Source organism: Microcebus murinus, chromosome X (assembly GCF_040939455.1).
Source record: "Microcebus murinus isolate Inina chromosome X, M.murinus_Inina_mat1.0, whole genome shotgun sequence".
NCBI lineage: Eukaryota > Metazoa > Chordata > Mammalia > Primates > Cheirogaleidae > Microcebus > Microcebus murinus.
Window position 1 is genome coordinate 61,642,599 of NC_134136.1, and position 23,105 is coordinate 61,665,703.

Here is a 23,105-nt window from a genome sequence, read left to right on the forward strand (position 1 = left end):
TTCCCTTATTAAAAGCAGATACTTTAGATTGCCTAAAGGCTGGCCCCTCTACTTGGTGCTTGGGTCCTCTTCTTCCATGGGACACCTCTTTACTATGGTATGATGGACCCATGGTTTTATTTTTGACAGTTTTAATGACCTGTTAGAGACACTTGATAGAGTCTCTTTCTCTTTTTTGTTTCCGACCGGGACAGAGACTTGAAACAGGCAAACTCATGTATAGCGTTAGCACCTGACTCACTCATTTGACATGTTGTGTTACTCTGTTGTTTTTACTAATGGTTATATTATTATATATCCCTCGGGGTGTTAGGAAGAGTCTCTCATAAACTCTGTTCTGATGCTTGACGAAGCCTGTTTATAGGGGTACCCTCATCTGGAGGACAAGTGGCAATATCTTATCTCAATTTCCTGTATCAATTTCAAGATGTATGTAATTTTCATTCTAGATGTAGGGGGTTGTTTATTTGGTGGGTTAACTTCAATATGAAAGAATGTCTATTATTATTCTACATAGAGGAGGGGAGTCTATGAATATCATAAGGACCTATGGGATCATTGAGTCTACCGTGTCCTGCTTTGGAGAAATGGTGTACCCGGTTCACACTGGGGTCCACATTAAACATTTGTGGGCGACCACAGAACACTGTGCAACAGATCCAGGTTGAGATAACGGGAAACAAAGTTCCCCTGATGGGCACTTTCATGTAGTAGCCAAACACGGTGATACTTTGAGCTGTCCAGTGTTACCTTAGCTGTCTGTCTATGGTGTCCACAGGAGATACTCAAGGATTTAGTACCTCATTTCCAGAATATGTTCATTGGAGCAGCACGTCGTAGTGCTTGGTTTAGTACTACGTAGCGCTTGGTTTAGGCGAGAGGATCACTCAAGGTCAGGAGTTCAAAAACAGCCTGAGTAAGAGTGAGACCCCGTCTCTACCAAAAATAGAAAGAAATTAATTGGCCAACTTAAAATATATACAAAAAATTAGCCAAGCATGGTGGGACATGCCTGTATTCTCAGGCACTTCGCAGGATGAGACAGGAAGATTGCTTGAGCCCAGGAGTTTGACGTTGCTGAGAGCTAGGCTGATGCTATGGCACTCTAGGCTGGGCAACAATGTGAGGCTCTATCTCAAAAAAAAAACAACATATATATATATATATATATGTGTGTGTGTGTATAATTGATTAATAGGTTTAGAGTTTTGATTTTAAGTAGAACTCTTACTAAATTCTTTATATCTATATATACATGCTATATACATCATCAACTGGAACATTTACAGGAAGCTTAGTTTCACAGTTTTATTGGTTTTTTTTTTTTTGTTTTTTTTTTTTTGGAGACTGGGGTCTGGCTCTATGGCCCAGGCTGGAGTGCAGTGGCACAGTCATAGCTCACTATAGCCTATAATTCCTGGGCTCAAGCGACCCTCCCACCTCATCCTCCTGAGTAGCTGGGACTACAGGTGTTCACCAACTCACTCAGCTACTTTTCATATTTTAGTAGAGATGGGGTGTTGCTATGTTGCCCAGGCTAATCTTGAACTGCCAGCCTCAAGAGATCCTCCAGCCTTGGCCTCATAAAGTGCTGGGATTAGAGGCATGAGCCATTGAGCCCAGCCCTGCTTTATTAAATTAATAAAATGATTAAGTAATCGTGAAGGATTTATTTATTCAGACTTTTATCTTTTAATCTCCCAAATCCGCTCTTCTTCTGTCTCCCTCATCTTGGTACACAGAAACTCTTTCCTTCTCTTGCTGTCATCCTTGAATCCTGTTTGTTTCATGCCCCACATTAACTGCATCAGCAAGTATTCAGCTGTACCTTCAACACACAACCAGAATCAGACCACTTTCCTGCTCCTCTACTGTTATGACTCCTGTCCAAACCACCTTTACAGTTCTCCTGGATTATTCTAAGCCCCCTAACTCATCTGTCTCTTTCTTCCCTTGCTCCATGATGGTCACTTCTTGCATATGTGTATCTTTTGCTGAATATATTTCTGTTGGTAACGAAATTGGAATTACAATAGTTGTATCACAGAGGATGCTTACGTTTAGCTTTAGTAGATAGTGCCAAACAGGTCCCTATTTGGTTGAACCAATTTACCGGCAGTGCAGCTTGATAGCAACAGCAATGAAAGTAGTTGTATGAGGAGAGAAAACACAGCCCCAGCGCATTCATTTGTCCTCACCCTTTCATTTGAGACATGTCTTCTTCATGCCATCTGAATGACACCGTAACATGTAGAAATCTGTGTACCTGTAACCATAGGCAGCAGACCGTGAAGCATGAGTGAGATGTGACACTGACGGCAGCCACAAGACAGAGCAGATGGGGTCTCATGGGCCAAAATGGACAGGGCTGCCTCTGGTAGGATGTGAGTTCCATGGTGCAGTTCAGGGAGAGCAGGACCTGGGTAAACCACCATGTGTATTCTTTCCTCCCTCTCAGCCCTGTCTACTCAGGATGCCTTTATACAACAGAGTGGTGGTGAGCGTGGACAGGCAAGATAGCTTTTCCATGGAGCAAGAATCCAGAAAATGGCAACAGGCAACCTGGCAGATGTGTTGTAGAGGGCACAGACCCATCCCCACGCCCTGCTGCCCCGATGGGGGCTTGTGGACCGCGTGTATGAACATGGGCTTCAGGAGCTTTTCTCTGCCCTCCTGGAAAACTCAGAGTCACTGCCCAGCTGCCAGCAATGTAGGACCCTAGAGTGCCAGGGTCCGGAGCCATTGGGCAAGTGTGTGAGAGTCACGTACAAGTCAGTGTTTGCCAGGCAGGGTTGCTTTGGAAAAAACAAAAAGAAAAAAGAAAAAAAATCCCGTCTTGCCTCACCTTGAACTCTGGTTGCTATATGGCTCAGGGGCCTCTATGATTTTCAGGCTACCAGGAAATTTAGGCTCCCAGCCTTCTTGACCTAGGTTTAAAAAGAACAAAAGTGAAAGCCTCAGAGACTTCTTGAATAGGCTCAGATCTCCCACGGTGTCTCCTGCATCGGAGGTCAAAAGAAATCAAAGGCCAGCCGAGATTTATGGGGATGGGAAACAGACCCCACCTCTTGAAGGAAGGAGTGGCAAGGTCACAGTGCAAAGGACCTGGCCTCGAGGGATGGGAGGAATTGCTGTGGCCTTTGTTGTCCATCTACCACTGTCTGCTGTCTGTATATGAAATATGAGCCAATACTTAGAACAGGAACTCATAAAGGGGCAGCAGCCAATATCTAGGAATAAAGTCTGTACTTGAGATAGGAGCTTTATTCAATCTAATGTCCACTGATGTGAACATCAATTGGTAGGGAGTTATTCTCTTCTTTGGGGGATGACTTTCTACCATGATTTCTTATTTATCTGGATATCTTTCAGTGATTCCTTCTCATCTGGAGCAATTTTTGTTTCTTATTTTTCCATTTTCTTTTTCTTAGACAATGGCACACCCAGTTTAATCTCTGAGACAGTGGGTGGTTCTTGTGGGTGAGAACCAACCACACTCTATGGGTTGAGTCAGTAAATGCTGTAAAGGCCTGTGCAAATTGACCTCCCTGCCAGTAGGCGGCCCTTGCGAGAAGGAACAACCTGCAGTGTAGTGTTTAGAACCTGTGACCAGCTCTATTCCCTCCGGAGAAGCATTGGATTGCCCCAGGTGCTTCCAGGTGGGACACTGGACTGGAACTTCAGCTGAGTTCTTATTCTCTGGCACAGCAGAGGTGGGTAGGGGAGTGTGGCAGGGCAGGCTGGGTTGGGAGAGCTTGCCCTCAGGCTCTACAAAAGCTGGCGAGTATCTGTTTCAGCTGGGGTCAAAGGTCTGCTCCCAGCATTCAGGCTAAGCCACAGGGAAGGGCTGTAGTGGCCTCACCCAATCACAAATCTCTCTTCCTTGCCCCTGAGCAATGTGATTCAGACCTCGGAATGGTATCTGGGCTGTGGGCCTGTACCAGGTCCCCAAAGATCAATCCCTGACCATGCCAGGGAGAAGCGTTCTGGTCTCTAGCTGCCCACAGGGTCCCCAAGTAGCTTTGATGTCCCTCTGCCTCGGGACATGCACCACAGTGATGCTGTTGCAGGGCAACTGGCACCAAGGAGGGCCAGCGGGAAGGGAGATCACAGTCTGAGCTCCCCTCAGTCTGCTGCAGGACCTCTAGAAGGAAGGTCTCAGCCCCATTCCCTGAGGAAGCTTCGGCTTGGTGGCTCGGTTGTTTCTCTCAGTAGCTACAGGTAGTGAAACCGCACGTCAATATGGGGTACAAGCCAAGAACTGTGGTAAATGCTTCGCCAAAAATAATGATAAATTTAGTTACCGTCCCTCTGTTTGCACCTCTATAATTGCCAATCTGGAGCCATGCAGTTAGTGGTCATAAAGATTCTTAACTTTCTCCATAGATAACATCACCTTTTCCAAACCTAAGGGTAGTATTTAAGATACCTTCCAAGCCCCTATTCCAGTTGATTGACTGACCCACCAGGACCTGCAGCCCATACCAAGAAACTGACTCACCTAGAATTGAGACTCCAGGGGCTGAAAAAACACAAGAGGATGATTTCTACATCCCTATGATTTTGCCTCAATTAACAACCCTAATTGCCTAATCCCTTTCCGGCCAAACTTTTGTTAAAATCCCTGTCTCCCAAAATCTTGGGGAGGCGGATTTGAGATTTCTCCCATCTACCCACTTAGTGCTATCTAGAATACAGACCTTTCTCTTCCATAAAACCTGCCGACTCAGTATACTGGCTTCTTCTTGCGCAGCAGGCAATGAACTTGGCTGGGCCGCAACAGTAGGTTAAGGGTAAGGGAGTCTGGGAAGGTTTGAGCCCCACTCTCTGTGGAAGGCCTGTTGTGGTGGTTGCAACAACAGAGAGGAGAAACAGTTCCAGTGAACCCTGGTTCACTTGTCTCTCAGCAGCATCCACTGGGGCAGTGGAAGGGGAGTAAAAGGGTCTGAGTAGAAGAAAGCTAGCACTTGGTCATCTCTGTCCCTCTCTCCTGAAGGCAGCCCACCTAGAATGACCAGATTATCGAGTCATGCATGTATCCTTCGGTTTCCGCAAGCTGGGCTGGAGTTGGGAAATTTTTATGTGAGAACCAGTGAGATAAAAACTGAGGGGCTGAGGCCCCCTGGGAAGGATTAATATGTATGGTGAGTGGAAAAGCAATATGGCACCTGCTGTCTCGGCTCAGGTCTGTGTTGAGGGGAAATGAACTGAAGGCACCAGACTCTTGGTCCTTCACCCTCATGAAGCTCCCAGTTCACCGGTGCCAGCAGCTTTTGGGCTTGTGAGCTTTGAAAAACTCTCCAGCAACTTGGGAGCTCACTGACTGCAAGAAACATGGGGGAGGGAGACATAAGCCACTCCACACACCCTATTCACTTGGGAACAGGAGGACTAACTGAGCTACAAGAGCACACCTACATTCTGCAGGATCTAGCAAAACCAATGAGTGAACAGGTTCCTTGTGAATTCCTCAGGAGAAGATATTTCTTGTGATGGCCCAATGAAAGCTTCTATTTCAGTACCTGCTTATGTACGTATGGGATTGCCTGAGGAAACCTGCTCTGCATTGAGCTAAATTATATCAGAAAGGAATAAGCTGCTTAGGAGCCAGTATGAGTCTCTTTTCTGTTGCCTATAATAGAGCCCCTGAAACTGGGTAATGTAGAAAGAAAAGAAATTTCTTTCTTGCAGTTGTGGAGACTGGGAAGTCCAAGGTTAAGGGGCTGCATCTGCTGAGAGTTCTTTCCTGTTGAGTACTCTCAGCAGATTTCGAAGGCGGCACAGAGTACAACACATCCAGGGGGCTGAGCCTGCCATGTGCTAGTGCAGGCTCTCTTTTACTTTATATGAAGCCACCAGTTCCCCTTTCATGAGGGGATCGACCCACTCATGAGGGCTGGGCCTCATGATCCAATAGAACTTAAATATTCCCCTAATACTGCACCTTTCGGGGCTAAATTCCAAATGAGTATTGGAGGAGACAAATATCACAACCATAACAGTGGCCCAGAGGGAAACTTGTAGTAAACTTAGGAGATGAGATGCATACATGAAGAATTAGGATCAGATGTAACATGTTGATTAATACAGAGATATTAGCACAGATGAAAGTGACGAAGTTGAGATGAAAACTATTGGCAAAGTGAACAATGTGTTGTAGGAGGTGGGTTGTGTGTTATGAATGTTTCGGCTAAAAGGAATTAGAAAAAGGAGACTAATACAGACCTGACCAGCACAGAACAGCTCAAGGAAGGAGATGATATTTGACCAGAGACATGCAGCAAAATGTTATATAAACAATCATAGCTAACTTTACAGGAAGGTTTAATATCTTCCAGGATTTATTCTGGTTGCTGAATGCCAAGGCAGTCCAAAAACATAATCCTTATTGGTCTCTACAGTGATTTCAATGTTGGTGTACCCCCACAATTTTTATGATGCAAGTTAGTCCCCAGAGTGAAGGTTTTATATGTAGGGCCTTTGGGAGGTGATTAGGTGACGAGGCTCTGCCCTCATGAATGGGACTAGTGGCCTCCCTTATAAAAGAGGCTGTGGGAGCCTTCTTTCCCCTTACAATATGTGTGGGAACACAAAGGGTGACATGAAGAAGGAAGAGGCCCTGGTTAGACACCAAACCTGCTCGTGCCTCTTGCACTTCGAGAACTGCAGCCTCCAGAACTGTTAGCAATAAACTCCTGTCTTTTCTGAATTACCCAGTGGAAGATATTTTTTTAAAACAGCCTGAACAGACTGAGAGACTGTACCATCATTTTACTGACACGGAAACAGAGAAGAAAAACAACCCTGAAATATACACAGGTGGTAGGAGGAAGAGCTGTGACAAGAAAGCAAGCAGCCTATGTGGAACCCATACACTCAACTACTCTCTGTGGTGCAAGGTGGATAAGAAGTCATAGATAATTTTTTCAGTACAGCCTATGAGAATGAGATGAAGTATGGATAGGAGCAGAGTGACTGTGAGCATAGACTGTGGAGACACAAGTGCACTGAGAAACAGGACCTGGGCAGTGTCCAGGCATCAAGAGAGGCCAGCCATGTTTCCAGCTGCAGAGTGCAGCCAGAGGGAAAAGCATCACCAACAGTGAGCAATGAGGTGGGAATTCCTGAACGTGGGATTCACACCCACGACCTGGTTCTTCCTTCACTCCACATCCCATGCGGCTTAAGTTCCCAGATTCATCCCTTCACTGATTGCTGGACAAAGTGTAGAAACACTCCATGTCCCTCCGGATCTTTGCCAGAGTCTTATCCCCAACTCTATGTCTGGAAAGCTCACTAAAAAACATTCCCTGAGCTTCTAAAGGAGCAGCAAGACTGTAGAGGATAAGTTACCTCTAAGAGAAACTAGTTCTCTCCTTTTATGAAAAAAGAAAAAAAAGTCAGATATAATAATTGTATATATTGATGTGGGAAAAACGTGATGATTTGATGTATTAAATGTTGTAGAATGATTGTGCATGTAAATTGAAATATCCTTTACTTCACATACTACTTTTTTGTGGGAAAGATCTCAAAAACAGATGATCTCTGTCACACTGGAATTTTCTAGCCTTTGAACAACATCTCTCCTCATTCCTCCCACTCCACCAGCCTCTACTCACATCTAAACAATGGTTTAGGAAGGTAAGACACCAGAGACAGACAGCTGAATCATTACCCCGATGTAAGTGGCAATACACAACAATCGAGTATCTGTGTGTATTGTCACACTTTCCTAAAGCATAGTTGGGAAGTGATTTTAACCAATCTGATTCTTCTGTTTTTTCAGACGTGTACTTGGAGGACAGTGAGTCCATCTTTCCAGCTAGTTTTCCTTGTGAGAGTCCAGGCTGGGTAGGGCAACATCATGAAACATTGCATAGGCACGCCGTGCAGCTTCACCTTTCCCACTCAAAATAATCTTTTCTGCAGATGGGACGGTTATGTCGTTAGAGTGCCATTCCCAGTGGTGCTGCCCAAGTGACTCAAAGTCCACTAACATGGCCAAGTAACTCTGTGTTTCACCTTCCACCTTGGGCACAGATGAATTCAACATTGAAATTCAGGCAATACTTGGTGAGAGTTGGACTTTTCTGTTTATACTGACTCACATATTGAGAGCAGCTCAGCAGATGGCCTCTTCAAAAGGGGCAGGGTCCAGTCCTACCTCCAGTACTCATGAAGCCAGTGACCTTGGCAAATGAAATCTGGAAGCACTTAATCATTCATCCTACAACAGAAGAAATCCATCTTCTAGTGTCTGTGTATGGAAACATGAAGTCAGTCATGTTTGTCAGAGGAGAGACAGCTTATGCTTGAAGCTGGAAGAGTGGGACAAAATATTGAGAGAGAGAAAGACAGGGAAAGGCATCAAATCCAGAAGAGTTGTTTGCGTTCAGTGTTGTGATTAATCCTGGGAGGCTGCTATGATTTACCTGTGGATGGCTTCCCCTGGCCATAGCACAATTATGGAAACCTCAAAGGCATTGATAAAATCGCAAAACCAAACCTTGGGTCCCTGACATCTTGCTCAGCCCATTGCTTTCAGATCCCAAGGACCATATAATTCTTCTTCCTCCCACCCTCTATATCTCTCCATGTGCCCACTTAAAGGCAAAGAACAACTCCCTTCTACCTGGCAGTGGAAAGAGTAAAAGCATGAAAAGCTTCCTGGAGGAGAGGGCAATTGAAGTGGGCCTAGAAAAACTGGGTGAGCCAGATTTCCAAAATCAGAAATGCCAGGAAACAGGGAATATGGTATGTACAGAGGCCTGGGAAAGAGAACTGGATATGGAGAGATGAGCACAGTTATATAAGCTAAAGTATCAGAAAGGCCTGAGTTATTTAGCTGGGCCTTTAGGTATTGGTTGAGTTTTCCCTTGTAAACCTGGAGCTGAATGTTGGGTTCCTTGTCAATCAATTCAGACCCTCCAATGAAGTTGTTTGTAGGCGGGGCCTTAGACTGGGTGTCCAGGCATCCGTACCACGTGACCAGGTAGATACCATTAAAGTCTGGATTGTCCTGTGGGGCTTCCGTGGACAGTTTCCCGAGGATATGTGGGAATATGGCGGCACCCGCCTTCCGGGATCAGAAAATGTAAGTTTACTTGGTTTTATTTCTTAATTACGGAGTTTTGTGGTGATCCTGATCGAATCGGGTTTCTGATGTGTTGTGACATATTTAAGGGATGTGTGTGATGGGCCAATGGATTGTTGACAGGGAAGCTCCCTAGTCACGTCCGGCCCAGTGTTGTGCTTGATGGAACAACGTGATGAGTGTTTGCGATCATTTTGTTTGTTTAAATGTTGGTCATGGGCACCCCTGCTCCCTCTGGATCCTAAGGTTTTGTGGTGTTTTGAATTTAAAAATGAGGAAACGCTGATGTGATCGACGAGCAGCTCTCAGCCGCATCGCGAAAGGAGGCTGTTGGTCCCTGGCCCCTGAGTTTGCCTTTATTTTATACTGTTCTTGGGTAGATATTATCAACACTTATTTCTTTAAAGTTTTTATTTTGCCACCTTTCGCCATTCGGTTTTCATATCTCTGTTGCTTTAGAGGTGACAAGGGTGGAAGTTACCTCCTGAGGGGAGGTTGTGACAGCCGATCCCAGTTAGCTGTCTTTGTGGCCAGTTTAGTCTCTCATTTAACATAATTATATGTTTAATGTAGTCTGTTATGGTTCAAGTTCAGAATTCGTCTCCTTCATATGTTGTGTTCACAAGAGAAAAAAAAGCGTTTTGAATATTTCTACGTGAAATGGGGCAATGGACTTCCAGCTTGTTCACTAAACCCAGGGAATCGCCTGGCCGTGGTCCTTGAACTCTGTTTTGCACTTTTGTATAATGCACTTGTGTATTCAATATCACTGTATTCAGCCAAAAGCACCCCTTAAAATGCTTGGCGGTTTGACACTTTAAGGATATGGAAAGGAGCACTCGGGTTGGCAAGAGCTTATACCTTTAAGTCCCTGAAGGGAATGAAGCCCCCAGGGATCCTATTTATTGTTTTACTTTCTGGTATACTGACTTGGGTTTTTTTCATGACATTGCAATCATTTAAATTTGGTTAAATTTCTTTTGGCTTTGTTGCATAAATATTTCTCAAATGAGAGTATTTTCAGAGTGCATGTTGTGAGGTGATTCATCTGGCTAAGCAGGTGACATTTTAAATCACGTGATATGGCTGCCAATCAGCCACTTTCTTTCAGATAAATTGGGCCTGGTTTTGCATTTAATTTTACCTGTTCCTCCTCTTCTCTCATTCAATTGACTCTTGGTCCCAGGGCTCTTCATAAGAGACTTTAAAAGGTTTTGTGTTGATAGAGAGTAAATTAATGTCTGAATGATTGATTGCCTTTTGTTTTCTATCGTAATATCTTCCATGATATAATTAAAAATAATGTAGTGTTGTTATCTCTCTACAAATGTACTTTATGTTTCTGTTCTTGTACCCTCTCTTAGCGGATCCATAAATGTACTTTAAGGAAAATGTTGTTGACCAGGGTGGATTGGTAAATGCAGAACGTCATCAATGGGCCCCGTGCTTGATATTTTATGACAGTGAATGCCCTTAACCATCGTTCATGGCTGTTTTATAGGATTGGGTTTTACTTTGGATAAATGTGTTTTTTAGCATTGTATTAAATTAACTGCGGTCCTGACCCTCATCCGAAGCATGGGTAAACACATTTTCGTTCTTTTAAATGCACAAATAAGAAAAATAACGTTTTCATGGGTTTTGTGCGTCTTGCTTTACGACAGTTCCGGCCTCACGTTGCCGGCTACCTGAAGTTTGACTTGATTTCACCATGAAATTGCTTTAATATCACTGGATTGGTTGAGATTTTAGTCCTTGTGTTATCTTATTTCATCAATGTACCCAAATGAAGCAAGATTTGTGGCATTTTCTAGATCAAACCGCACATATGGACTAAGCTGCCACTTCTTTTATGGCAGTGAATGTCCGGAAGTACTGGTCGCCTGTCACCTCTGCACATTGTTGGGAATTTCAATTCCCACATGAATTGCCTGCTCAATATCATGTTATTTAATCCAATTCTGTCCTGAGGCTTTTGCATAAGTTTCCTTTAAACATAATGGGGAATTTCCCATTTATGAATGAAGAAAGTCACAGATTGAGTGCTTTCAGTAATCTGGGAGTAAATGGCAGTTGCAGGTGACGTTGACAGTTTTGCTTCTGAAGCACAATGATGTATTTAATATACTGTTTTTCTTTAAATGTAGCGTTGGTATCATTTCCAGGTGTTCTTTCATAGAAAAAAAATGATTCATGTGTTTTTTATATGCCCACAAGGTAAAGAGAAATGAATGGTCAAGGCCTAGCCTGGGGAGGACAAGAATTGGGTGGAATGGGCTACTGCTATTGACTGATTACCCCATGACCTGTGGTTCCCTTTCAATGGAGCAGTGGAGCCTCTGAAAGGCACTATTACCTTGTGTTGTGGCACAGTTCCTGCAATCTCTGAGTTATATTGCCTTTTGTGAATTTGGCCTACCTGGCATGGGCTGAATAATTGTGTACTCAGTCCCCACTAGGTACTTTCAGTAGCTCTTCTTTATAAGGGTAATAGGACGCCCCCTCCAGCGCCCTACCTACATTATGAGCTGCCATGTGTGTGCCCCCAGTGGTGCTAGTCTTGCAGATCTGTACAATTGCCATCTCCTTCAGGACCTGTGGTGGAAAATCTGGGACTGGTCAGCATGGGAGCTTGTACCGTGACTAGTGTGGAACTGGAACTAACTGTCCAGAGCATCCAGCCAGGTAAGAACAACCGTCTCTCGTGTGAGATGACAGGTGTTGGGTAGAGGGCAGCACCAATCTGGTCTCACCTGTACCATCATTTAGGAAGGCATTGAAGCCAATGTCCTGGGTCTCCAGGCAAGGAATTGCCATTGGTGTTAAGGTCTGTCCATGGGTGCTGCTTATTGATGTCATGATTGAGACTCTCCTAGATATTGACATCTTTTTCCAGGCATTAGTGGTGTTCCTCTGCTTACTGTCAGTGTCCCATTGCAGCAAGCTTGAATTTATTTGAATGTTATGGTTTCCAAAACCATAACAGAACTTGGCATTTTATCTTCAAAGTCTTGATGTTTTGATCCTATTTGGAATCTTTTGCACTAACAGGCAATAGCAGGATGTACTCGAGTGGGTGGTCAAAAGTCAACTCCAGGAATGGAGGGAATGTGGGATGCTGCTCAGATGCCTTTTAACTTCAGGTTCAAAAATCGATCTGAAGGTAATAGAACGCCATCTTTATCTATGCAAAAGGGGAGGCTTGGGACCTGTGGGCCAAGTGTCTGGTGGAGAATGGTAGTCTGTCTGTCTGCCTCCACCATGGAGGGGAGGGCATTTATTTCAGAAGAGACTTGGAGACAGACAGTAACAATCAAAGTAATGCATAAGTCAGTACGCCTTCAAATCTTCACCCATTCTTGCTTCCTGGCCATTTCTTTGCTTTGCAGACATTACTGGGAGCACACCTCATGTCTCATTCACTGTCTCCAGTACCTGAGTCCAAAAGAGGTGCCCAAGGAAGTAGTATCCCATTTCCTGACTCCACATGTTGGAGAAAAACATTAGGGTGCTCCGTTTAACCCCCTCCCTACCACTGCTCCCCTACCCCTGTACAAGCTCTTTAGAGTTTGCTACAATATCATTTAAATGTTTGTGTTGTTTCCCAGGGCCAGCAAGCTTCCTCAGGGGCGGAATCTCTCTGGAAACCCGACCTCATCAACCGTGCTGTGAAGAAAGAGGCAACCCAGGACTTCAGGCTTTTCCTTCTCCTGAGCAACTTTCTGTTCTGGCCAACTCAGACACTGCGCATGGAGGCTGCCAGGGCTCAGGCCTCACTTTCATCGGGACTCTTTACCATTTGTCAATAGTGCAGGCTGGAGGGGGCCTGCTAACTGGCAGTGCCAGAGATGTCTCTCTTTCTTGGCCTATGTAAAGTCATTTCTTTTGTGTGTGGTGATTTATTAATTGAAATGTGGGTGAAGACATTTGACAATGTGACAGAGGGAATTAACGTGCTAATTGGAAATATGCACTATCCTAAGATGTTCCTATGGTGACTTTCAAGCTTTAGTCTGAATGGGTCCTTGTGGGTCCTGTAGTTTTCTATTGGCACACGTTTTGTGGAGAAGGTGGCATCACACAACCTGAAGTTCGCTCACCTTAGGTCAAATTCCACATTTCTTGGGAAAGAGACCCTAAAGTGTCTATCCTTTACTCAGTACATTGTCATTCATAAACTTTTGACTTGTCACTGTCATTGGTTAACTTACTTTTAATCCTTCGAAGATGACAGTCATTTTTATTTTCCACCCAATGTAAAATTGAGGCGTGAGATCCATGGAAGAACTTTACCCCAACCCATGTAAGGATGGCTTATTTCTTAGTCAAAAGCCCTTGTGAAACTTGAGGTAACTGTGATGCTTCCTCCGTGTTACACTTGAACATGTTGTGCCTTCTGCCTCTGAAATGTCACCGCCATCTTTGGTCTTCTTGTTTTTTGTGAGTGGGGAAGACTTTGGGGAAGACTGAAATGCGTGCCTTGGTGCATAGGTGCACGAAGTAATAGCATGGAAGCAGCATACTCAAGGTAGAGGATGCCAAAAGGGTGTCTACCTAATTGCTGGAAGTCCCAGGGTTCCAAGTCCTCGATGAAAGAAAAGGTGGACCTCCTCAGAATTTAAGTTGAGACCTGGTTCTCTGGACCTTTCCCAGGAGTTCATTCCTAGGACAGCCTTGTCACTTATCTTTTTCTGGTATGTATTCATTGAGTATCTGCTCACTAGTGGTAATGTGCTGTAAATTCTTGGTGTGCAGTATTTCATATCACACTCCAATTTGCCTCAAAGTGCTTTCTCATGCCTGTTTCTTATATGAGTGCTAGGAAGAGCGTGGATTATTTTGGCCACTACAAGGCAAGGCCTTTGACTGAAACTCTGTAGATTATTTAAGTAGAGGGAGAGAGTTGATTTTGCTACTATTTTATGAAAGGATACAACATACATAAGGGCTGATGTGCTCACTTTTCATCTGGTTGTGAAATGACTTTTCAGATTACACAGTTCCTATGTGGTCATGTATAAAGCTGAGCGATTTCAGGAGAATATAATGAAATTTAATCTACTGAAATCTTTATTTGTTCACTTAACTCACTGTGACCATTTTGTATGATTTGCAGTGAGGCTTTTCCCTGACAGTGCCTGTTTTATAGGTTCTGACCCTTGTCAGGACTGTTTATGAAGTAAATTTCTGGTTTCGCACCGAGAAATTTGAAAAAGCCTTTGATACTGTTTGTTACCTTACAGGCACAATGTTAGCCCTGAGAATTAAAGGCCTGGATCTCCCACCTTAAATACCAACTCTTGTCTTCCTGGTGCCTAAGTGTCTATGCTTGAACATAAGGCACAGGCACAGGTGTAGGCATTAGGCATGGAGAACAATGCAACTGATTGTATTTCCTGTAGGACTGGTTCCCTGTTTGGCATGTCCAGTCATGTAACTGGGACAACACTGGTCGTTTTGAGAAGCACCTTGGGCTACTGGAAATGATGTTGATGGTTGTGGCAATGATGTTGATGGTAGTGGTGATGAATCCAAATGAAATAAGGAGGGCTATCACTGATGGAAAGGTAACTAGAACCAACAATGTGCTCAGTTCATTAGGTTCTCACCTCATCCTCTAAAAACCATGAGTTAAATGTACTATTATTCCCATTTTACAGAGTACATTAATGATTACAGAACCTTGCCATGGTAACAAAGGCAGGATCCTTTAGGAGGAGGAATAAGATCCAGCTTCAGATGGTTCTGAATCCCATGGTGTTATTCACAGGCTGTGAGAACTTTTAAGAATGTTTTTGGTGCATAAAAAATAATAATTGCCCCAGTCTCCGTCTCTTGTCCATTCTGGTCCATGTGGATATCCAGAGGTCACACTGGGTGTTTTTGTAGCAGTAGAAATATGTGCTGATGTCAATGGTCCTCAAAATCCAGGGCAATTCACCTTCAACTAATAGATTTCATGGCTAAATCCCCAGCCATTTTGATGATCTGTGATTTGATGGGAAGAATTATAGTGCTTCAAGGGTGAGACAGGGGTAGAGACTTCTGTGATCAGGAAAGATGGAATGACACATTGCATATGGTTGCTCTATCGGGGGCCTATTGACTCTAGGTGGTAAAGTGCTGGAACAGTGGCACTGGGCAGAGCTGCTGGGAGAGGTGGAATCTCAGGGACTCTGGCGGGGATGTTCTCAGAGGCTTTGTGTGTTCGAGGGAGTGTCTCTGGCCCCTTCCCCATGACTGGCACTGCACCAGAAGGTATTGTTGAGTGTTACTTGGGAAAGTCTGGCTCTTGGGCAAAGATGAGACTTTATTAAGGGGGCAGAACTTGGCTTTCCATTATGAATGTGAATTCTGAACTTCCCTGTTAGTTAGTGCTTAGCAATTTCTGGCTCATTAGGTGCACTTCCTTAGCCTATGGCAAAGGGCTTGGAGGAACGTGTTATTATATGGTATCATCATAGATTAATCTGTGGGAGTCTTCTGAGAGGCACCTGTGGTTGTTTCTGGGGGACGTTTCTCCCTTGGATGGCCTCACCACTGAGTCTTTCATGCTGATAGTGAGCTGTGTTCACCAGCAGAGACCAATGAAAGTGGACCTTGCCACTGAGTCTTTCTTGCTAATAGTGGGATGTGTTCATTAGCATACACTTATGAAAATGAACTGCTGTTGCTGGTAGTTCCTCGGAATTTACTTGACCTCTCCTTCTCCTTCCCACTCCATTGGCTCCAAAGCCTTGTGTAAATTCCTACAGGAATGAGACAGCTTCACCAGCAGTATCTGTAGCAAGTAGAATTTTGAATCCAGTGGAGACACAGGTGAGGGCCAGTGGTCAGGCTATGTCCTCCTACGCTAATGTGCTGAACACAAGGGGTTGCACTATGCACAGCAAGGGTGGCCCAAGGGTGGTGAGCACTCCTGTTTCAGAGAGTGGGAATGAAGTTGGCGTTTTGGCCAAGCATTTCTCTATTAGCTTCCTACACTCTTCCGTTGATCATACTCTGCACGTTGGTGGGAAAGAAAATTCACATGTGTTCCGCCACTGAACAGTATATGAAGCTGGTGATGTTGGGATCCTCTTGCATGTCTCCCCTTGAGCCTGGTGTCATGGAACCTTCCGAGTTATGTTAGGTGTCCAGATGGCAGCTTAACCTGTCTTATTGGTCATGCTGAAAGGGGCACATCCCTTTCAGCTAAAGTTGCCACGTTTCCAAGTCTTCTGATGTAAGCTGTCACCACTTTGTGGTCTAACCCATCAGTCACTTTGCTCTTCTCAGAGGGGTGTTTACATAGGCACGAGAAGTTGCCTGAACCCTCAAGACTGTCCTAGACAGCTCAGTGAGGGATTCATGCATCTTGTGTAGTACTACAGCCACTGAGGCCGTTAAAGGACAGGAGGGAGGTGCAATGTGAGGAGGGGAGGGCTCCGTGGTGTCCCTATTTCAGGGTATTCCAGGGTCCTAGAAGGAATGTCAGGAGTCTCCTGGGCATGAGGAGAATATAGAGAGTTTGGAGGACATGGGAGTTTGGGGTGAATATGGTGATGGGCAATAGCGTTTAAGGAGGCACCTGCCTCCTGTGCCCCTTCCCCTCCCTTGCAGCAGGTGTGGTTCGGCATAGCTGGGGAACCACAGACAAGAATGTACCTTCATGGAGGTGATGGGGGAAAATATGTGCCTTGGGAAGTTGATATATTTATGATGGGGGCAGGTCCTTATTTTCCCTTTCCCAGTCATTGGGTGTTTTGGTGTTGTTGACATCTGGGCTGTGTCCCCTCCTCTATGCACTGCCCTAGATGGGTGAAAAATGGCCACAGACATAGGTGGGGCTTCACTCTCTTACATTGTTGCATAGTGCAACAGGTAGAAGGAGTACTAGGCTGGATGTGCTGTTGCCTTTGTTGGTACTTCTGTATCCTTCCTGGTGCACTGTATTCTCTCATCTCCTTTGTATTCCAGGGTTTTCTCCTGTAACTATAGGGAGCCTTAGGTGCTGCCTGTGCTGTGCATTTGCCTATTTTGCAGTCCCACCCTGATGAGTTTCTGGGTTCAGCTGCTTAAGGTGTCCCCTGTGTACCGAGCTCTCACGCAGTCCAAATATGTTACTGTCAGGTTCTCGTCCATTCTTGATTGTGAATTTGGCAGAGGCATATTTGATTTTTCAAAATGTTTACGAAATTTTAGAGAAGTACATGGAGAACTTCACAGTTGTCAATTTTCTAAGGGATATTCTCTAAGAAAAGGGAAAGGTAAGTTTTCTTTTCTCAACAGGGAGGTGTAAACTTTCATTTCCCTTTTTACTTTGTCACTGGTTCAGGCACCATGACTTATTGTCTGCTATGTCTTCTTAATGCCATTTTTATTGGCAGAGAATGCATTTTACAAACCACCTGTTAAATTATGCTGACTAATTCTCTTTTCTTTTCCTAAGAAATTGTTTGCTGATTTGGTCTTGCATTTTGTAAGGTCCTTGTGTTCTTACAATAAAATGCGTTTCTCCCATGTATATGTTTTATTATTCAAAAGAAGGAAATCATGATCAATGAATCATGTCTCTTCCATGTGCGTCCTACCATGTACAGGGTGAAATATATGAGATCCATACTCTGGGACCTTGAGTTGAGGGGGTTTGTGACAAGGTTAAGGGTTTCCAGGCCAAGACTTAAGTTCTCCCATTGTTACGGTAAGAAACGTAGTAAGTGATCTGATACCTCCTTATACAAGGTGATCTTAAGAACACAAATCCATATTTGGATATTGTGTGGGTGACAGGAGCATCTCCTGATCACAAAAGGGTAAGGCAGAAGTAGAGTGAGCAGTAGTTTCTACAGGACACAGATCAGAAGTCATGAGGACCAAAACTGGAAGAGTGAGTAGGCAGTTCATTCCCACGCCTGCCTGCCTAAAATCTTGGTCCTCCAATCTTAGAAATGTATATTTGTATCACACAACCTGCTTTTGAACGGAGCCAGGTAAAATGGGCAGATGCTTCTGAGCATCATCTGTTCCTTGAAAATATCAGTACTCTTCTGAATGTGTCAGATTTCCAATTAATTACCATTATGTATCCTTTGTTGAGCTGACCAGAGTCTCAGCATTTTATGAATTAGCAGTTCCAGTAGGTAGTGAGGATCAGGGTCTCCACTCCCAGAGAATTTTCAGATGTTTTATCCTGCTTAGGCAGCTGAGGCCTTGTGGTTATTACGTGTCCCCTACAGGGAAGGACAAGAAGTCTATGGTAGCCCGTCCTGCCTGTGCATGTGCCACACTGAGTGGTTGGGCATGTGCCTCTCCCTGGGTTGTCTTAGAGATGTGGGGCTACAGCAGTGAACAACTCTAGTGTTGTCATTCAGTCTACAGAGCTGAAAAGTCTCATGACACGCCTCAGAATTCCAGGAACCTCCTCCCCAAATCCAATGGAACAGCTGGAACTTTATTTTTATCCCCACTATTATAGGCTTCTATTAAGTCATGGGTTGCCCATTTAACTGTGAGCTACTCTCCCCAAACTATTCATGTTTATAGCAAGGTGAAAAGTAGAGACAACTGCTGAGATTTGGGTTAAGAGAGAGGTGGGAATGTTCACATGTATTTTCCACTTCAGACTGGCAAATATGAATGGGTAGGTCATGTATTCTCCAAAAGAAGGACTTTTGGAACTGGAAAGTCCTGAGGGGCGTGGGTACTTGCCTCCATTTCTTGAGTGCTTCATACGTGCCAGGCTATATGTTCCCCCTACATATCTATTGCCCTGGCGGGTAAATAATGACAGTGAATGATAACCTGCTTCAGACACTGGACACCTTGGCACTCAGCACAGAATTCCTGGTGCCCATTCTGTGCGTGTATACACTTACCCGCGATAAACATGATGTGTGTGCACGCACAGCGCTCCCCCATTCCAGTGGAGGGTGAGGCTGTCTCATTGCCCCCAGGCACAGGCCTCGCCATCAGCCTTAGGGGTTCTCTTCTCCCCTTCCACATCTCCCATTTTCTTAAATGTGGTCCCAAGATAGATGGGAGCTAGTGTGTGGGTCGCAGCCAGTGGCAAGGAGGGACTGCTAAGTGTCCCACCCCTTCTGTGTTCCTTTCTCCACCCTTTTTATGGTTGTCACCCCTACCCAGGAATGTCAGGGACTTCAATGCATTGAGTGCCCTCTCTGACAAGCATTTGCGTGGTAAAATCTCAGCACATTGATAGTTGACCCTCCAGGCACTGTGAGAGGGATTTTGGCCAGGGCCCGAGTTCAGAGTGAGGGCATGCTCAGGGCGGGGGAAAGCTGAGCATGTCCAAGAAGTATCCAGGGCAATAGTGTCCTCATGGCAGAGGGAGTGGAGACAGCTGATCCTGTGTAGCTGGTTGGGCCCCACTGTCCTCCCTACCTTCCTGCCTCTCTACCCTTCTCTCTGTGTCTCTCTCTGCAGATCTGGGTGTCTACCTGTCCATGTGTCTGTTTCCCAGGACACAGGAGCTCGCTTCCCACTGTCTGGGCCAGGTCTCTGGCCACACAGGTGGTCAGGGAGAGCTGTGGAGTCTGGTCTCTAGTGATGGTTCTGAGTTTTACTGTAGATTCTAGTAGGCGATTTGGGTCAGCCCCGGACCACCATTGCAGTTACCAGTGGGAATCAACCATTGGTGCCTGTCCATGTCCTAGAGGAATGGACCTAAAGAACCTGATCGGCCATACGCCCCATGCCAGCCTTCTGTTTCTAGGACGTGGGCCCCTTGTCATGAGGGGAAGGAGGGGTAGAGCAATTCTGACAGTACCAAGAGTTAAACAAACCTTTCAGGTTTATGGCATAGTCCCCTAAATTAGACTACCCACATTTCACACACTTGCCATAAATGTAAATGAAGAATGTGAATATTTGTTGATGAAGTACTTCCATTCATAGCTTTGAGCAAATGAATAAGGCCATAAATGAATAAATGCCACTTCTCTATTTGGAGAGAAATATAAATTACAACATTCATGATTCTCTGGAAGATATTAATATATGAAGAAAGGTCTTAAGTCCCCATTTGGAGAAGGTCATGAGGAAATGGACATACTCTCAGATTTTTAAAGGCTATTTAAAAATTTGTCAAAGGTTTCTCATGCACAATTGGACTACAGCTGCCACAAACTTATAATGTGTAATACGTTGTGTTTGAGAGGATCCTCTGCTGGAAATGCATCCAGTGGGTGAGCAAGGTTTCCAAAACCAGAAATGACAGAAAACAGTCTGTTTTGGTGGTGCAAAGCCATGAGTAGTAGTCATGGACGTTGAGGGATTGTCAGAGATATGTAGGTGATAACAACATGAGCAAAGACGAATTATTTAATTACCGTGTTTCCCCAAAAATAAAACCTACCCATAAAATAAGCCCTAGGAGGATTTCTACCATTTGTGCAATATAAGCCCTACCCCAAAAATAAGACCTAGTGATGGGTGTGGCTAAGCAGTGTATCTGCACAACTCATGCATTGCGTCTCGGTGCAGTAAAGAAGACGAGCAGCCCTTCTCATCTGCCCCATGAGAGCTCTATTGCTGGACATGAGAGATCGGGGCCAGTGGTTCTAAAGGAAATAGAGTCGCAAGAAATTCAGGATGGAATTCGGGGTTTGGAGGTACAAGGTTGGTGGCAGGCCCCCTCCCTTCCCTACATCAAAAAAGTAAAGGCTCATGAGACCAGAATTGCCAAGGACAAAACTGCCAGGCCCTGCTGAGTGGAACCACACCCAGATGTAAACCTGGATAAGAAAGTTTTGGCTCCTGGGTTCTGCAAATACCGCCAGCCCCTCCTATTTCTCAGTTACCACCCAAAGTCACAGTGGAAAATCCCCAGGTCTTCCTGCCTAAAGTCCCTAGCTAGGCCTAAAGGGTATTAAAGTCCTCAGCTCCTTCCAACAGAGGCGACTTCTGGAGCCCCCCCCTCTTGGGGCCCCAGAACCTCATCCAGGAGTGTATAATAAATCCACGTGGTTGGCCCCCAGTCTTTCTCTCTCTCTGTCTTTTCTTTTCACCTGAGCAGAAAAACCTTACAGGAGTATTATGATGATGTTCCAGAAGAAGATGATTTAACTATATTTAAATAAATGTAGATTGTTGTACCGTACTTAAAGAAATAACTCCTCTCCTGAAAATATGCACTTCTATGTCTTCTTGAAGAAAAATAAATATAAGACCCTGTCTTATTTTCGGGCAAACAAGGTATGCCCGGATACGTGGCCGGAGTTTTCGGTTATATCTATGGAGATGGTGGATCAGGTCCTTGCCAGTCATTTTATTAACTCCAATGACATTTGGAGGCAGGGCCTTAGAATGAATGACAAGCCCTACCACGTGACCAGCCTGTGTACTGATCAGGGAGCCTTTGGTGGAGGCTTCCTGTCATGGATCTGGATCCTGGTGTCCTCCCTCAGGCAATCCAGAAAGTGTATGTTTGTGTTTCTACATTGGCTGTTTGTGTAGCTATTTTGATTGAATTAAGTATATGGGGTGAAATGGTATACTTTGGATTCCCTTTTTGATTTATGACAAGCAACGTCTCTTAACCAACTTTAGACGTAAGGTTGTCCTGTATGTTACAACGCGATGGGTCTTCACTATCATTTTCTTTACTTTAATCTTGAGCTTTGCTGTCCTTTGTGGTGTTTATGTTTTGTGGTGTGTGTTCTTGAAAGTGAGGAAAGGACAGGTGCTGATTGCTGAATAGGTGTTGGTGCAGGACTACACACTGGCCTTGGTCACAAGGGGCCTGATTAGCCTTTTCTTTTACAAAATTGTCAGGTGAATATTGTTGATGCGTGTTCCTCTCAATCTTGTACTGGGCCCCCATTCATCAGTCTTATTATCAGAGACGGTATTTCTGTTATCTTCACCCTAATAAGGAGGAAAGTAACACCCTGAAGGAGCATATGTGTGAGTATGATGTAGCTGCATTTATGGCCAGTTTTGTTTCATAAGAACATCAGTGTGTGTTTAACATCATTTGTCAGCTTACATTTAGTAGCCAGTCTTCTTCACGTCTTGTCTTAAAAAAAGACAGAAAAAGAGAGTTTCCTGCTAATCTCAAGTGAAAATGAAGTAGGAATCCATGGAAGGCCTAGAGCCTGTTCACATCCTGTATTAGCTTTGGTCAGCAGGGAAGGCTGTTTGCATTTTTTTGTAAATTGACACCATTTTAATATCCTCCCATTCAACCAAGTATGTTCCTGATTCTTTTCATGTGTTTCCCATTAAAGGTTTATTTGCAATTTATGAATAATGAAAATAGCATCCATTTGGCAAGAGGTTTTTGATTTAAGAACTTGAAGGGAAGCAAACCCACAGGGATCTTTTTTGTTTGTTTTATTTTACAATATAATCATGTGGGTTGCTTTCATGACATTGCAGTTTTTTTTCAATTTGTTTAATTTTGTTCTTGGCCTTGTTCCCTAAATATTTACCAAATAAATGTGTTTTCCTTGTGTGCATGGGAAATGGGCCGTCCTGCTGGGCTTTTGTCGTTTACAATGGCCATGGATTTCCCTTAGTTTCTCTTGTAGGGCAACATTGGACTTGTTTGGTATTTAAAATTTCATGTTTATCCTCATAGCATTAAAGTTTATTTTGATCCTGGTGCTTCCTTCAGTTGCCTTCAAAAGTTTCTGTGTAAGGCCGGGCGCGGTGGCTCACGCCTGTAATCCTAGCTCTCTGGGAGGCCGAGGCGGGCGGATTGCTCGAGGTCAGGAGTTCGAAACCAGCCTGAGCAAGAGCGAGACCCCGTCTCTACTATAAATAGAAAGAAATTAATTGGCCAACTAATATATGTACAAAAAATTAGCTGGGCATGGTGGCGAATGCCTGTAGTCCCAGCTATTTGGGAGGCTGAGGCAGGAGGATTGCTTGAGCCCAGGAGTGTGAGGTTGCTGTGAGCTAGGCTGACGCCACGGCACTCACTCTAGCCTGGGCAACAAAGCGAGACTCTGTCTCAAAAAAAAAAAAAAAAAAAGTTTCTGTGTAAATTTCAGTTTACACAGGA

The 23,105-nt window shown here is 44.5% G+C and overlaps 1 long non-coding RNA gene across 3 annotated transcripts; it reads left to right on the top strand.

Moving 5' to 3' along the window:
* Window positions 1-9,000: 9,000 nt before the first annotated feature.
* On the top strand, window positions 9,001-17,599 carry LOC142865822 (uncharacterized). Of its 3 annotated transcripts, XR_012915924.1 has the most exons (4): window positions 9,001-9,097; window positions 11,690-11,782; window positions 12,149-12,260; window positions 12,706-17,599. It is a non-coding gene; the product is annotated as an uncharacterized LOC142865822 (long non-coding RNA). The 3 variants fall into 3 exon arrangements; XR_012915923.1 differs by having other exon boundaries at window positions 11,690-12,260; XR_012915922.1 differs by having other exon boundaries at window positions 9,001-12,260.
* The last annotated feature ends 5,506 nt before the right edge of the window (window positions 17,600-23,105 follow it).